Source organism: Cyprinus carpio, chromosome A8, assembly GCF_018340385.1.
Source record: "Cyprinus carpio isolate SPL01 chromosome A8, ASM1834038v1, whole genome shotgun sequence".
NCBI classification, from domain to species: Eukaryota; Metazoa; Chordata; class Actinopteri; order Cypriniformes; family Cyprinidae; genus Cyprinus; species Cyprinus carpio.
Window position 1 is genome coordinate 22,602,388 of NC_056579.1, and position 14,969 is coordinate 22,617,356.

The window sequence follows — 14,969 nt, forward strand, 5'->3', positions numbered from 1 at the left end:
TTTGTGGTAATTTGTGTGTATGTCCTTAATTTGTGTGAAAATGCTAGATTTTCTCTCTGCACGAGGGGTGGGGAGAGAAAGAGAGGAGAACAGATCGTTTGTCCTCATCATCATCTGGTTACATCATAAATGTAAAAGGACAGTTGTTTCGCATGATGAAGCGAGCCTCATGAGGATGCATGGGCTCATTTTGCCAACTGCCAACAAATTACTTACAAGCTGTAACCTTGGTTTAACCTCGGGTTATACACTGTAAAATCCAATTTTTCATCATATTGTCAAATAATTGCACTAATTGCAAATGTTTTCTGTATAATCACAAAAACATGTATGTGTGTTAATGTAATAACCTTCACAGAAGTACTGTAAGTTGCACTCACTACTTTTTTATTAAAATGTTTTACACAATAAAAATGATTAGTAGTTTTGAAAAACATGTTTTTCATGTAGCTTCACATGAGATGAAGACAGTAATATCAGTAGTCTACAAAAGCTGCTTTTATTTTTGGGAGCTGCCCATTTTAGATCACGTGACCAGCTGAATGCTTTCTTCTTCACTAACTCTCTGCAGTCTTCCTACTGGACAGTTTGCTAGCAAGGAAAATGGTTTATTCTAAATTAACCTGTAAAACTTTACAAACAGGTTAAAGTCATAGTTAAACGGAAGTAGTGACAGATCATTTCTTCCCTGTTGTGATGCAAAGTGCATCTGAGTAAAATGAATGTGGGGCTGAGGTTCTTTGCTTCGGTTGTCGATTGAATGAAGGCAGATCAGCTGAATAATGATTATTGAGGAGAAGCCTGGCATTTCACTGGAAAATCCAGTTATAATCAGATATTTTTACATTTTTGATTTTGATTAAATACTTAAAGAAATAAATATAAAAAAATTATAATAATACATAAATAAACATGCATGGATTAATCATTCACAATACATGCATTCAGAAAGTAAGGTAAATTTTCCAACTTCAATGTTAATTTATAAATGTGCTATTGTACATGCAATGCACTGATTAATGTTAATTTATACACCCTCAAAAAAAAAAAAAAAAAAAAACTTTTCAAAAGGTACAAAGGGTATGCCCCAGTGACAGCTTTTGTACCTTAAATGTTAAATTATATTATGAACAACATTAATTTATTAAGTTTATTATTATTTATCTCAGCTATTGCATTGAGTAATGTTAACATATAGAACTTTATTTTAAAAGGTTACCATCAATCATGCCTGGCTGTTAGGGTTAGGATTAGGGTTAGGGTTATGTTATTTACAATTAAATGAAAACATATTATAATTAAAGTACATAGTAAATACAGTTAGTTACAGTTAGTACTTAAGTATGTAATTTTGTAATTTCTTATTTTTTCTGTGTGTTGTGTTTGGTTTGTGTTTATTGATGTATTTACTTGCTTTTTTTTTTGGTTAAATAAAATATACTTTAATGTCACTGTTATTAAAACTTGCATGTCATGTATTTAAATATATTTGTAATTAAACATTTGTACTGATGAAGTTGCAGTTAAGTACATTTAAAATAAATTAACTTTAAATGTAATATTGAATAATACATTACAGTTAAAATTATAATCAAGTAGCTTACATTTGCTTTAGTATGTCAGTCAACACATCAAAATAAGTGTAATAAGTCATGACAAAAGATGATTAAAACAATGATTTTAAGTGTACTTCAAAGTAAAACTTTTAATTTGACATTATTATAAAAGTTTGCTTTTAAAAGTGTACTTAAACAGTCATGAAAGTGTCTCTCTTTAAGTACGCATAACATTTTATTTCATTAATATTATATTATCTGCAAGTACAATATTTAAAAAATAATAATAATTTACACCTTTTTTCACTTTTTACTTATTTTTCAGAAGGGAACAACTGTTTTTTTAAATGTCTCATCATGTTCTTGGTTTGTTTTGACAGGAGTACCAGGCAAGTGACAAATGCTGCAAAAATAGTAAATAATTTCACTGTCCATGTTCATTTAAAAAATAGGCATGAACAACTCAGATTTCTGGCAAAGTGGCCCCAATCAACGTATAATATTCTGCTCTGTAGACATGGCTCAGGTCCCACCTTAAATTTCCATCAATGTGATGTTTCACCCATTTTATCATTGCAAGATCAAACATCTTAACCCTGATCACACTTTGAGCTATCATTCATGTCTGCAGCTCAAACCACGTGGGGTGACTTATGCAACAAAGTTGAATACTTAGGGTTAGGGGTTTGTTCAAAGCCCCTGAGCAACAGTAAAACAGATGGTCGCGTTAACAAGCATCACTAATCAGCCACAGTACACTTCCTTACAACACATTATTTCAGGGTTCAAGCTTTAAAGGGGTCATATGATGCAATTTCAATGTTCATGGAAATCTGTAAAGTTTGAAAGCAAATGACTTTTATTCTCTCTGTCTGCACCCCCACATGCAACGTCACTGTGGAAAGATTTGGCGCCCATGTTGTGGTTACTTCTCTCTGTTGCCTGCTGGCACCTGTTGTGTTTCGTTTCGTTGTGAAAGCGAAAACTTTGCCTACCAAATGAAGATATATATCCGCTCTGGAGCTGATCTGTGCTGGTTGCTGAGGAAATACATCAACTTTGCGCTGTTGATCCCCGGATCGTGCTTTCACCGTGGATGAAGCAGAGTCCAGCCCGGGGTCGTCACATGTGGCTGCCGCAAGACCGCCGGCCGTTCTTCACTCAAGCCCGCAGTGCATTGTATGGAGGACTGTTTCCTGAACCTGCAGACTAAATGGGTCTGTGCTCAAAGGCTGTTCTTTAAAGTGCGGCAGTTACAACTTTGCAAGGACAGTCTGGCATATCTGAGTCACAGTCTGTAAGTACATTTTTTATATTTAAAGAATTTGCCACTGATGATTCAAATGTGAGTTTTAAGCAGTGTAGAGTAGAGCTTGTTGTTTGTCATTTCTCTGATCACAAATGCAGACATGATTTTATGTTTACGTGGCACGATACGCAACGTGTAAAAACACAGGTAAGTTATACACAGGTAAAACACATATAAGTTATTATAATCTGTAATTATGTCCCCACTGGATGCAATGAATGCCTCGTTTGTAATGGGTTTTATTGGTTTTGTCTGGTCGTGCTGGGAGACGGCACCACAGTATGTTAAGGGGTGTAACATTTCCGTCACAAGCTTGAGATATTTGGCCAATCACAACGCACTGGATAGCTGGCCAATCAGCATACACCTTGCTTTTCAGAATGATGAGCATTGTAAAAATCGACGTGTTTCAGAAGGCGGGGCATAGAGGAGCAACAATAATGTACATTATGTGGAAAATAATGTGTTTTTTTTTTTGCTTAGAGGAGCATAAACACATTGCATTACACCAAATACACAACATAATGTTCTTTTTAGCAACATCCTATGACCCCTTTAATCATTTCCTGTGATAACCGTCAGCTTGCAGAATGCCTTCACACTTCCTAAAGCAGCAGTTAAGGTGATTAAGTAGCTACTTACTCTGATCTACATTCCACATTCCATCCACTCAAAGTGCATTAAGAATCATGTGAAGACAATATATGTTGAATTGGATGATGTATGACATGAGCTCAACATCTTGATGCTAAAAATATTCCCTGTTTAACGTCTGTTGAATTACAGAGTTATGCAGCAGGCAGAACATGAAACAGGGATTTTAGATTGAATTTGTAGCATTATGTTGACTTAGAGCCGTTAGTGTTTCGTTGGCAATAGGTCAGACTGCTGTCATCTTTTCATCTTCCTGAGGTGTCTAAAACTGGGGTGAATGAGTCAGTCCAGCTTCATATTCCTCTCACGTTCACTTGCGAGACATTGATTTATGGCCAGGATCTTGGTGTGTGTGTGTATGTGAGAGAGTATGATTATGTGTGTGTGAGCTGCTTGTCAGTGCTTCGAGTGACAAGTCTCTATTAGTGGGCTGTAGAGAGATATTGGACTCAGGAGATTTTCAGTCTGTAGTGAAGTGAGTCAGCTGTGACCATCAGCACCCTGAATCCACATCACCCACCGGTCTGCTTATCGCTCCTTCTTAGCCTCTCATTCCCTTTCTCTACCTCCACAATCCTCTCCTGCATTGTCAAAGTCATACTTCTTTTCACTTTCTCATGTCTTTCAGTCTGTTTTACTCTCTTGTAATCTAATATTTTGATTTTCGTTTATTTATATTCATCTGATACCCAGAAATAAAACAATAAAAAGTTTTATTTATATTTATTTATAAAAAACATTTATTATTAATTTAAATATTATTAAACATTATTATTTAATATTTGCCAATTGTAATGTGAAATACTTAAACTATTATGACAAAAAACAATAATGATATATAATAATAATTACAAGATAATAATAATAGCTATTATTATTAATAATATTATTATTAGATAAACAAAAAATACTTTTTTGCATTCATATATAATTTTTATGTGTTGGGTTATTTTTGTAATGTCCTTTGTAACAGTAATATTATAAGTGTTCTTAGATGTTCATAAGATGTTTATATGTTGAATTGTAGTATAAATATAAATTAATATTACTTGTATTTCATGTATTTATGTATCATAATAAATGTTTTTCAGCATGTTGATACATACATTTTAACTTTTAACTGAGGTGAAAAGCCTCAAAACTAAATTTCAACTAAACAAGAAGAAATTTTTCTATATTTGTTTCATCAAACATATTTTTAAATATATATTTACACACTGTAAACTGGATAAAATTTATGTTACCAACATTGTACAGTTTCTGCATTGTCCTTGTTACATTGCAACTTAAAACTGTGTCATATATGGTGTCAGAGAAATTAACAAGGAAAATGTTCTCAATTCCTCACCTTCTGAGCCTCAGGAGGATATGATTAGCTGGACCATTCATTTCTTATTTTTTTATGGCCTTCCTTTGTCTTGAACCTAAATATAGGTAAGTAAATGGCAGAATTGTGTTCCAACATGACTTCCCTCCTTTTGCTGAGACCACTGTGCCAAAATTATATTAGATTGAAGAATTCTGATGCAATCAACCAGTGATGTAATGTATGCATTGTGCAATAGACTGGCAATTGTATTCTTTACTTTTAAGTGAATATTCGTTCTCATATTCACCTAGAAGTGCTCCAGCACTTTTTGGCAATAATTAATTAAGCACATCAATTTACGTAAATCAATGCACAGATAAGTTTAGAATAGAACTGCACTAAAAGTACTTTCAGCATTCAAAATTTCACATGAAGGTGAAATATTTATTCTAACAGATAAATATATAAAATATATTGTCACAGTGTGTTGTAGACAGACAGGCAGAGAACATATTTAGTCCTTATAGTAGTAGTTCACTTCTAGAATGAAAATTCTGTCATAATTTACTCACCCTGCACTTGTTCCAAACTTGTATGCATTTTTTTATTTATTTTTTTGTTTAACACAAAATAGTTTTTTTTTTTTGAAAAATGTTGGTATCTGAACAGTTCCATGGTAATTTTTTTTTCCTATTATTGTTGGTATCTGAACAGTTCCATGGTATTTGTTCGGTTGAAAAAATATATTTTTTTTGTGTTCAATAGAAGAAAGAAATGCATACAAGTTTGGAACAAGTGGAGGGTGAATAAATGATGACAGAATTTTCAATCTGGAAGTGAACTACGCCTTTAACACAAAGTCTTTAATCCAAAATGCAATGGCAAACAGGACAGGAGGCATAAACCAAAATTAACGTAAATGAGACCAGACCCAGAACACAGGAGAAGGAACAAGGCACAGGAGGGACGAGGGAGCCCGGTAGAGCCAGTGGGATGATGGGCCACTGTGGAAACAAGGGAGGAAGGAGCCAAGGCAGAGGCAGTAGGTCGAAGGACCAAGGTGGAGTCCGGGACTCAGAGGCTGGAAGTGGAGACAGGGGATACTCATGCCAAGGCAGAGCTGGAGACTAAAAGACCCGAGACAAGACAAGACAAGATGGCTGGCTGGGCACTGTGTCTGGTTGGGTTCTGGACCAGGGGTAGATGCTCTCCAGGCACATGATGACTCCAGTCAAGCCCTGTGGTGTCTGGGAGGTCTACTGGATGATGGAAGTTCGCCCTGATCCAGAACAAAGAATTCATCATCAAAGAATCGTCATTGTAAGGTGAGGTGATGGTGAAATAGCTGAAATTCACAATGAAATCCAATAAATTGTTGCTCATTTGAGCCACGGCAGCAAATTTAGTGTAATCCATTTCTAGGTCTGGTCTTCTGTCACGGTGTTGTAGACAGACAGGCAGAGAACAGATTTAGACCTTAACACAAAGTCTTGAATCCAGGAGGCATAAACCAAAACTAACGTAAACAAAACTGGACCAAGAACACAGGAGAAGAACTTAAGTAATGACACAAACAAGGTAAATTGACAAGGCACAGTTGAACTAAAAAACTAATCATATCAGTAACTATGACAACCAATGACAAACAGGAAAACCAAACAAGAGAATACAGGAATACATTCAACTGATGAAAACAAACCAAAAGTCAATGAAATAGAGACTAACTGAACATATACATCTGTAGCAGATATATGCTGATTGTAATATATATATATGCTAAAAGATATAGATCACATTTTTATTTGGTCTCTGTTCCTTTAATCATCATCTTTTGCATTTTTTATTGTTTGAATTTAGCACTGTTTTTTTCTCTGCTCAGAATAAACATGTGACCCACTAGTTGAGTGTCGCTGCCTTCTGCCATCACTTAAACCCTGCCTGAGGTAGACAAAGCACTCATCTTCCTGGACCTGGAAGCTGTTCCTCCTCATCCTCCGCTGGTTTCATCTGGTTTAAGGGATTTCCTTGCTCCAGCCAGCATAATTGACTCTCTGTTTGCATCCTGTCCCCTAGCCCTTCCATCTCCGCTGGTTCAATCCAGCATTAATGGCTCCCTGGTTCCCCCCAGGTCACTAGCCCTTGCACCTCCATCCTTTTGGCTTCACTGTGGTCCCTCATCCTTTCAGCCTCGCCATCATCTGTCAATCCCCTGGCTGCACCTTCTGATCTTTGGCTGTGCTCAAGCCTCTTGGATCCACCAGTGTCCTCAGTCCTACCAGCTCCACCTTAGTCCTCCGATCCCTTAGCTACACCAGTGTCCTCAGTCCCACTGACTCCAGCTTAGTCCTCTGATCCCTTGGCTCCGCCAGTGTCCTCAGTCCCACCAACTCCACCTCAGTCCTCTGATCCCTTAGCTCCACCAGTGTCCTCAGTCCCACTGACTCCAGCTTAGTCCTCTGATCCCTTGGCTCCGCCAGTGTCCTCAGTCGCACCAGCTCCACTTTATTCCTCCAATCCCTTGGCTCCACCAGTGTCCTCAGTCCTACCAGCTCCACCTTAGTCCTCCGATCCCTTAGCTACACCAGTGTCCTCGGTCCCACTGACTCCAGCTTAGTCCTCCAATCCCTTGGCTCCACCAGTGTGCCCAATCCCACTGGCCCCACTTTAGTCCTCCTATACTATGGCTTCATCTTGGTCCTATAATCCTGTGGCATCACCTTTGTTCTCTGTAACTCCGAGTCTGCCTTGGTCTACACCAGGGGTGCCTAACATCTACATGTTTAAGAAAATTAAGATCATTAATATAGATAGTACGTTGATGGAATTGTTCTATTAAGCCCTATTCGCACAGGATTAGTATTATCTGGGGACCTTGTGTGATTTTGAAATTACCCTACATCTGAATTTCATGTGGTGCATCCGCACGGGATAAGCGAAGCCTGTGATTTTACTCAAATTTACTGACTTATCTCCCGGATACCCAGATGTCAAGGCTTTGAGAGTCCTGTTCTACGGTCCGGTTAGATGGATTTAAAAAAAAGAAACTAAAATAGTTTTGTGCCCTGTGTCATTAACATTTCACCAGGTTAAAATAATATATATCAAGCTTTACGCTTGATTTATTTGTAACACATTAACCTCAAAACAATTTCAGCTTTCTCTTTCTGCAAATTGTATGGGGTAGCGATATAACAGAACCCAAAATACTATCAAACACTCCAAACTCCAACTTCGTGAAAGATGTATAAAAAGGCGCACAGGAAACAAAAACCTTGAAAAATTATATACGACCTGCCAAATGTTCCTGCCAGGTGTTCTGCGAAATATGGCAGGTCATTTGCGGGGGAATTTTTACTTTACAAATTACAGACATGGCCGATTCTCACGGGATTAAGATTACAGACAACCTCCGCAATTATTACAAATAACTGGAGGTCACCAGGTAATACTAATCCCGTGCGAATAGGGCTTTAGTCCTACTTTAAGCCGGTGCTGTCCTTTTTTATTAGCTTCTGGTTTGGAAATCTCAGTGTGAAACATAACAATGCATGAAATAGAATAGTTACAGTTAGTGGGAAAATCAAAGGTAAAGAACAAATAAGTTTGTCATTTTTGTTCAACAGAAATGTTTTGAGTCGTGCTCGATTTGTCCTCTTGGACAACAACCATTTCTTGTATCCTATCCTATGAGTTTTTTTATGCTGCCTTCAGGTTCTCGCTATTCATGGGTTTCAGTCATGTGACCTTTTTGTTGCGGCCGCCATCTTTAGGACCTTGTGTAGCCTCTACCAAAATAGCACATCATTTCAAAGCAATGGTATTTAAAAAAAAAATAGATACTTTAAGATTAGTTCCTTCTGTCAAGCGAACTGCTGACTCCACTAAAGTCTAGTGAATACTTACCAATTTGACGTTTGCTGATAGGCTATTTACATCTACCTCATACACAATCCCTCTCCGTCCACTCGGTACATTTTCAGTTAAATTTTCACCTGCTAGACACTTGTCCATTGGCCCGCATCCATCTTCCACACCCGGCCTGGATGCCTGTGTACTCACTTTCTGATTCTGAGCCGAATCAACTGGACCAGATGGGACAGCCGTAACTTACCGACACTGCCTCATCCAATCCGGACTCACCAGATTTAGCCCAGTTTTATTTCTATTTCTACTGTACTGTTCATTAACATTTCATTTAAACTTGATAATGTTACCCAGACAAAATGTTTACTTTCATTTGGATTATATAGATTATAATACATAAATAACATGACTTAACAAATCTATAAACATTTCGTTATAATGAAAGCAATATTAAGGTCCATTAAATAACTAGCTTGACCAAGAAATTTGATTCACAAAACAAAAACTATGAACTATGCAATTACAGCAAAAAACAAAAACAAAAAAAAAACAGCAGTTAATAATAAGTGTAGATAAAATATTTAACAAGTTTTGCAAAATTACCCATGCATTTACTAGAATGAATGAGGCAATTATTTGTACACTTGGACTGTAACATTTAATAAATAAAGGTTTAAACAAACAAAAAATAAATAAATAAATAAATAAATAAATAAAAGGTTTTTTGAAAAACACATTGGTAAATAGCAAATTTTGGAATTAAACATTTTGTACTTGGTAAGATAATTTAAATAATTATTACTTAACTGTTACTATGAATAATTTTAAAGGTAATCAGTGAATACTGTTTTTGGTTGTTGCTCATTGTGCAGCATGTATTTCCACATCTAAGTCCAGTGAGTTCTTTGCTTGGGAGCTTTCATTTCTGCACCTGAAAAAGAGCACATAATGCACAAGTATCTATTACTAAAGGTCTAACAGAATGCACCAAACTGAATGAAATAAATATATATGCATTATTAACTTATTATTTACCCATTTAATTCTAGCACATTAAGTGGCTGCTGTGTCCAATGTGACTGAAATTCATAATAAATATGAAGTCTACTGTCTGACTCCAAGCACTGCCATGTGTTCACAGGTGTCTGAGGAACTTCTGCCATTTCTTCTGCGATGACACTTCTCTTGGTTACTACAAAACATAGTTAAATGAACTTAAAATACATTTGGCACATTTAAGAGAAATATTCAGTTATTCCTGTATATCTCTACATGCCAAGTGAAGAAGCAACTAAAGTAACAACAAAGCTGTGATTCTGTGTTTTGTTGTAGTCAGTTAAATGTGTTTTGGTAGTGGTGAGCACCTGTACATATAAGTCTGCTTACACAGCTACTGCAAATGATCTCAGACTTATCGATGCATATAAATTTGATTGCAGTACATTGTCATCGTAAAAATCACTGCAACTAGCTTATATATTTAGTTAACATATTATTTGAAAAGAATGTTCTTCTATAGCAGGGGTAGGCAACGTTGGTCCTGGAGTGCCGATGTCCTGCAGAGTTTAGCTCCAACCCTGAAAAAATACATACCTGCCTGTAGCCTTAGTAATCCTGAAGACCTTAATTAGCTTGTTCAGGTGTGTTTGATTAGGGTTAGAGCTAAACTCTGCAGGACATCGGCACTCCAGGACCGACGTTGCCTATCCCTGTTCTATAGACTTATAATACGAACAGTACAAACAAATCCTCTTCACTCTAACATCCTTGAAGTACTTACATTCAGTTACATTCATAAAAATAATAATGTGGGAACTAAAACTACAAACCTTTCTCCTTGTATGTGCTGGACCGTCATTATCCTCATCTTCTTCATCTGTTTGTTTGCGGATTGGAGTGTTGTTCGTCAAAGTTTAGTGCAGTGTAAACATTCTAGACTCACATAACTGTACTTAGATCAACGATCATAAACATCTCGTTGAGTTATTAGCTTTAGGTGGAGCATAACGAAAGGTTTCTGGCAAATCAGCAGTCTCGCACGCAAATTTAACCTTTTATAAGTTTCATTATGAATTTTCTAACTAAAATACTAAAATGTAAAAATGCATCTATGCTTAAGAGAAATATTTAATCAAAAGAATCCCATACATCCATATCTTTTGGTAAATAATCCATTGTAATTTGCTTTTATCACAGCCCAGAGCACAGCACAGCAGATTGATGGAGCTGCAATTCGGGGAAGTAGTGACCTAGTGGTTAGAGTTTGACTCCTAACCCTAACGTTGTGGGTTCGAGTCTCAGGCTGGCAATACCACGACTGAGGTGCCCTTGCTCCCCGGGCGCTGCAGCACAAATGGTTGCCCACTGCCCACTGTGTGTTCATGGTGTGTATGTGTTCACTGCTGTGTGTGTGCACTTTGGATGGGTTAAATGCAGAGCACCAATTCTGAGTATGGGTCACCAAACTTAGCTGTATGTCACTTCACTCACTCATTCGATTCGGTCCTACAAATGGCGGCCACACCACTGTGTGACATCACATGAAACCTGAATAGACTACCAAAGATGAAAAGTAACTGATATAAATATTCCAAAAAAAATATATTTATTTATATATTTTTTGTATTCAAGGTTTTAAAGAATGTATTTTATGTGTCTGTTTCGCTGCATCCAAATTGCCCGCAAGGGGTCTTAATAAAGCTTGACCTTGACCTTCCTGCAGAGTTCAGCCCAATCCCTAATCAAACACATCTGAACCAACTAATTGCGATCTTCAGTAGTACTTGACGATTACAGACAGGGTTGGAACTGAACTCTGCAGGTAGATCTTCAGGAACAGGACTCCACTTTAGTCTTCCAAATCCACGGCTCTGCTCAGGTCCACTGTTCCTCAAAGCTGGGACTCACCAAGCAGATGGTTGACTGTTGGCCAACGTCAGAGGGCATCTGATGGGCTAGTTGGTGTGTTATTATATATATATATACATATAACACACCAACTAGCCCATCAGATGCCCTCTGGCATGTGGCTGTTGACGTCATTGTCTGCGCCACTGCTAACAGAACAGACCGGCTGGTCACCGGTCCGGCCGATCATGCGAATGATCGGTCCCTGGATTCCGGTCCCTGATTATGGTCGATTGGTATATCTATGATTATTTATATATATATATATATATATATATATATATATATAATGTATATATGTATATATGTATGTATGTATGTGTGTGTGTGTGTGTGTGTGTGTGTATATAATTAAGATGCACCAATCGACCATCCAGGGACCGGAATCAGCTGCTTTCCATATATATATATATACAGGTATATATATGGAAGTTTTTCCCAGTGTGCGAAAGCAACACTAAGTTTGCAGTATTTGCAAGGCCAAAGTAAACCATGGGGGGACCACCACGAAAACAGTATAAGTTCAAAGGGTGGAGAGAGCGTTGGAAAGACAAAACATAATACATTTTATATGATATTTGATATCTGATCTGAGAGTTTAGAGTTGGACAAGAAAGGGGCTAATGTTGTGCTTCAGGACAACCCAAAACATGTAAGCAAAGCACTTGATGAAAACAACGTGGCAAGTTTGCCCTGCATGGCATGAGGGTCTGCTGTCCCAGCGAAGCATCACTGATGTGGTGGCAATTGGCAGAAAGATTACTGGACATTTTAAACACTCAACCCTCTCTGATTAGCAACTTCATGACATTCAGACACAATTAGGTCAACCCAGTAAAAGGTAGCAGCAAGATGTTCTGACTAGATGGAACAGCACATACTACATGCTGCAGTCGCTGGTGGAGCACAGATGTGCTTTGGGGGCATATGTCACAGTCAGCACACATCAGGGGGGCTTACTGAGAACGTCCTGATGCTGCTCGCTCCTTTTGAGGAACTCACAAAGGAAACAAGCTCCTCAACAGAAACAGCCGCAGACGTCATTTCAGTCATCACTGCACTTAAACGGCTTGTGGAGAGAAGGGCAGACACAGATCGTGGAGTGGGCACTGCAAAAACTACACTGCTAGAGGCAGTTCAGAGGTTTAGCTACATTGAAAAGGAGTTATTATTGATAAGTAGTTATTAATAAAAAAAATTACAATCTACAAAAAGTTAATAAAAGAAACTTGGGAATAATAATTAATCCTTATCATCACGTTAAAAATGTGAGTGTAGCTTACAGTATAAAACAAACTGTATGAACATAGCCATGTAGCTATAGGTTAATAGATATGCTTTATGTTTTACTAGAGTTTCTACAGTTGCCCAATCCTTCTTGTCTCTGTTTATGCAAAAGGTACAAGAATCGCTACATTTCAGCAGAAGTTAAAGACCAAGTGAAACAGATGCTTTTGACTATGCTGGAGGGGGAGACCAGACTTGCACGTTCTGAATGTGTTTGTTGAGGGTGTGTATGAAGTGGTTGTTTCTGTGAAGGAAGAAAAAAGTATATTTTTGTTTGTATGTGCTGTCTATTAGAGTTCTTGGAAGAAAATAGGAATCGGTGAAAATCTGTATCGGCAGGTCACACTTACAAAAAAACGAAATCGGAATCAGCCAAGAAAATAGCAAGCGGTGCATCTCTAATATATAATTTAATGATCGCAAATAACATGTCCTCTCTAGATGGCCACTTGATGTTTACTTGACGCAGCATAGAAACAAGGTGTATTTTTTCTTTTTTTTCTGATGTGAGATGCTTAAACACACCAAAACATAAGACAATGACCAAACACATCTGCCTGTACATAAAGTTAGTTATGAGCTTTTGTTCATATATGGAAATAAATTATAAACTTTTAAAGAAATGTCATAATTTATCTTCATTTGGTTCTGTTCTCCACAATTTATATGCAGTACATGATTAAGTTATTTTATCTTCATTTGGTTCTGTTCTCCACTTTTTATATATTTATATACAGTATTTTATTTTTGTTTATTTGATTTTTTTTCACTTTCCCAGCGAATGCAGACAATTATCTATAACAAAACCAAAAAAAAAAAAAACTGCACTTTGAAGAAAGATTTGAGATTAAATATCTGTGATATATAACTTCCCCTATATGAATTAAACAACCATTTTAAAATGGCATTTATTTAAAGTGCAGACCTTTTTCATGTTTGTTAAAAATAAATATAAGATTTTCTATAGTTTTATACAATGTATATATACTTTTTTTTTTTTTGCATTTATGCCTTTATCATGGTAGGAAGGAAGAAAGTGACAAGAAGAGAAAATAGAGGTATATTTCATTTAAATTAAGTTGATATTTCATTTTTCGTTGTTGATATTTCATTTAAATTAAGACTTTTCAATCGATTAAAAACATAATTCGGAACCACTGGGCAACACTCCAGCATTTGGAGTGTTTGTTGTCCTTTTCTGATCCTGTTCCCATGCAGTTTGACTGGATTGTATTAACTTTTGCAGTATTTTTGTGATGACCATCTCTGTTATAGAACAGCATTAATTGCAACCTTATACCAAGATTTACAACAGATGTGTTCTGCGTCTTGTTGTATGGCATTGGCACTTCAGCCCACAATTTACAAAATCAATTTGTTGACAAAACTCCAAGACAATAAAATCAATAAATAAATAAATAAGTGTTGAAAAAAATTACAGCATGTCGTTCTTACTCTGTATAACTTTCTTTCTTTTGCGGAACACGAGAAGATGAAAAATGAATGAATGATTGAAAAATAAACTTTATTTATTATTATTATTTTTGGTCCTTACGGTGAAAGTCATTTGGGTACAGTGTTCTGTTGCTTTGGACCCCACGGACTTAAAAACTAGTTTTGGCCCTCACTGATCAAAATAAAAGTGTCATATTTTAAGTATTCTGAAGCTTTGAAAAGTTGTATCAAACACAATGTCAACCTTTTCTTATAAATTCTTTTTTATTTTTAAACAATTTTATTAAACTGTATGTTAAATAAAATCCATCATCAAAATATAACCACATGATCTGGGTTAAAAATGTTCAATTGCAATTACATCCTATGATACCTTCTTGAGAAATGACAGAAACATGCAGATTTCATTTCTCAAACTATAAAACTCTAGTTTAAAACAAAAATATGACTGTTAACAGTTCTTTCACCCTACATAATACAAATATGTGAACATTTATGGTTTATTGAAATTTAAAATGTAATTCACAAGCAGTGTGTGTTTTCATATTGTTATTGTATTATGGATGTATAATGTAATGGTGATATTATATGTTATCTGTGATTGATCTCACATATTGAAGCAGATGTT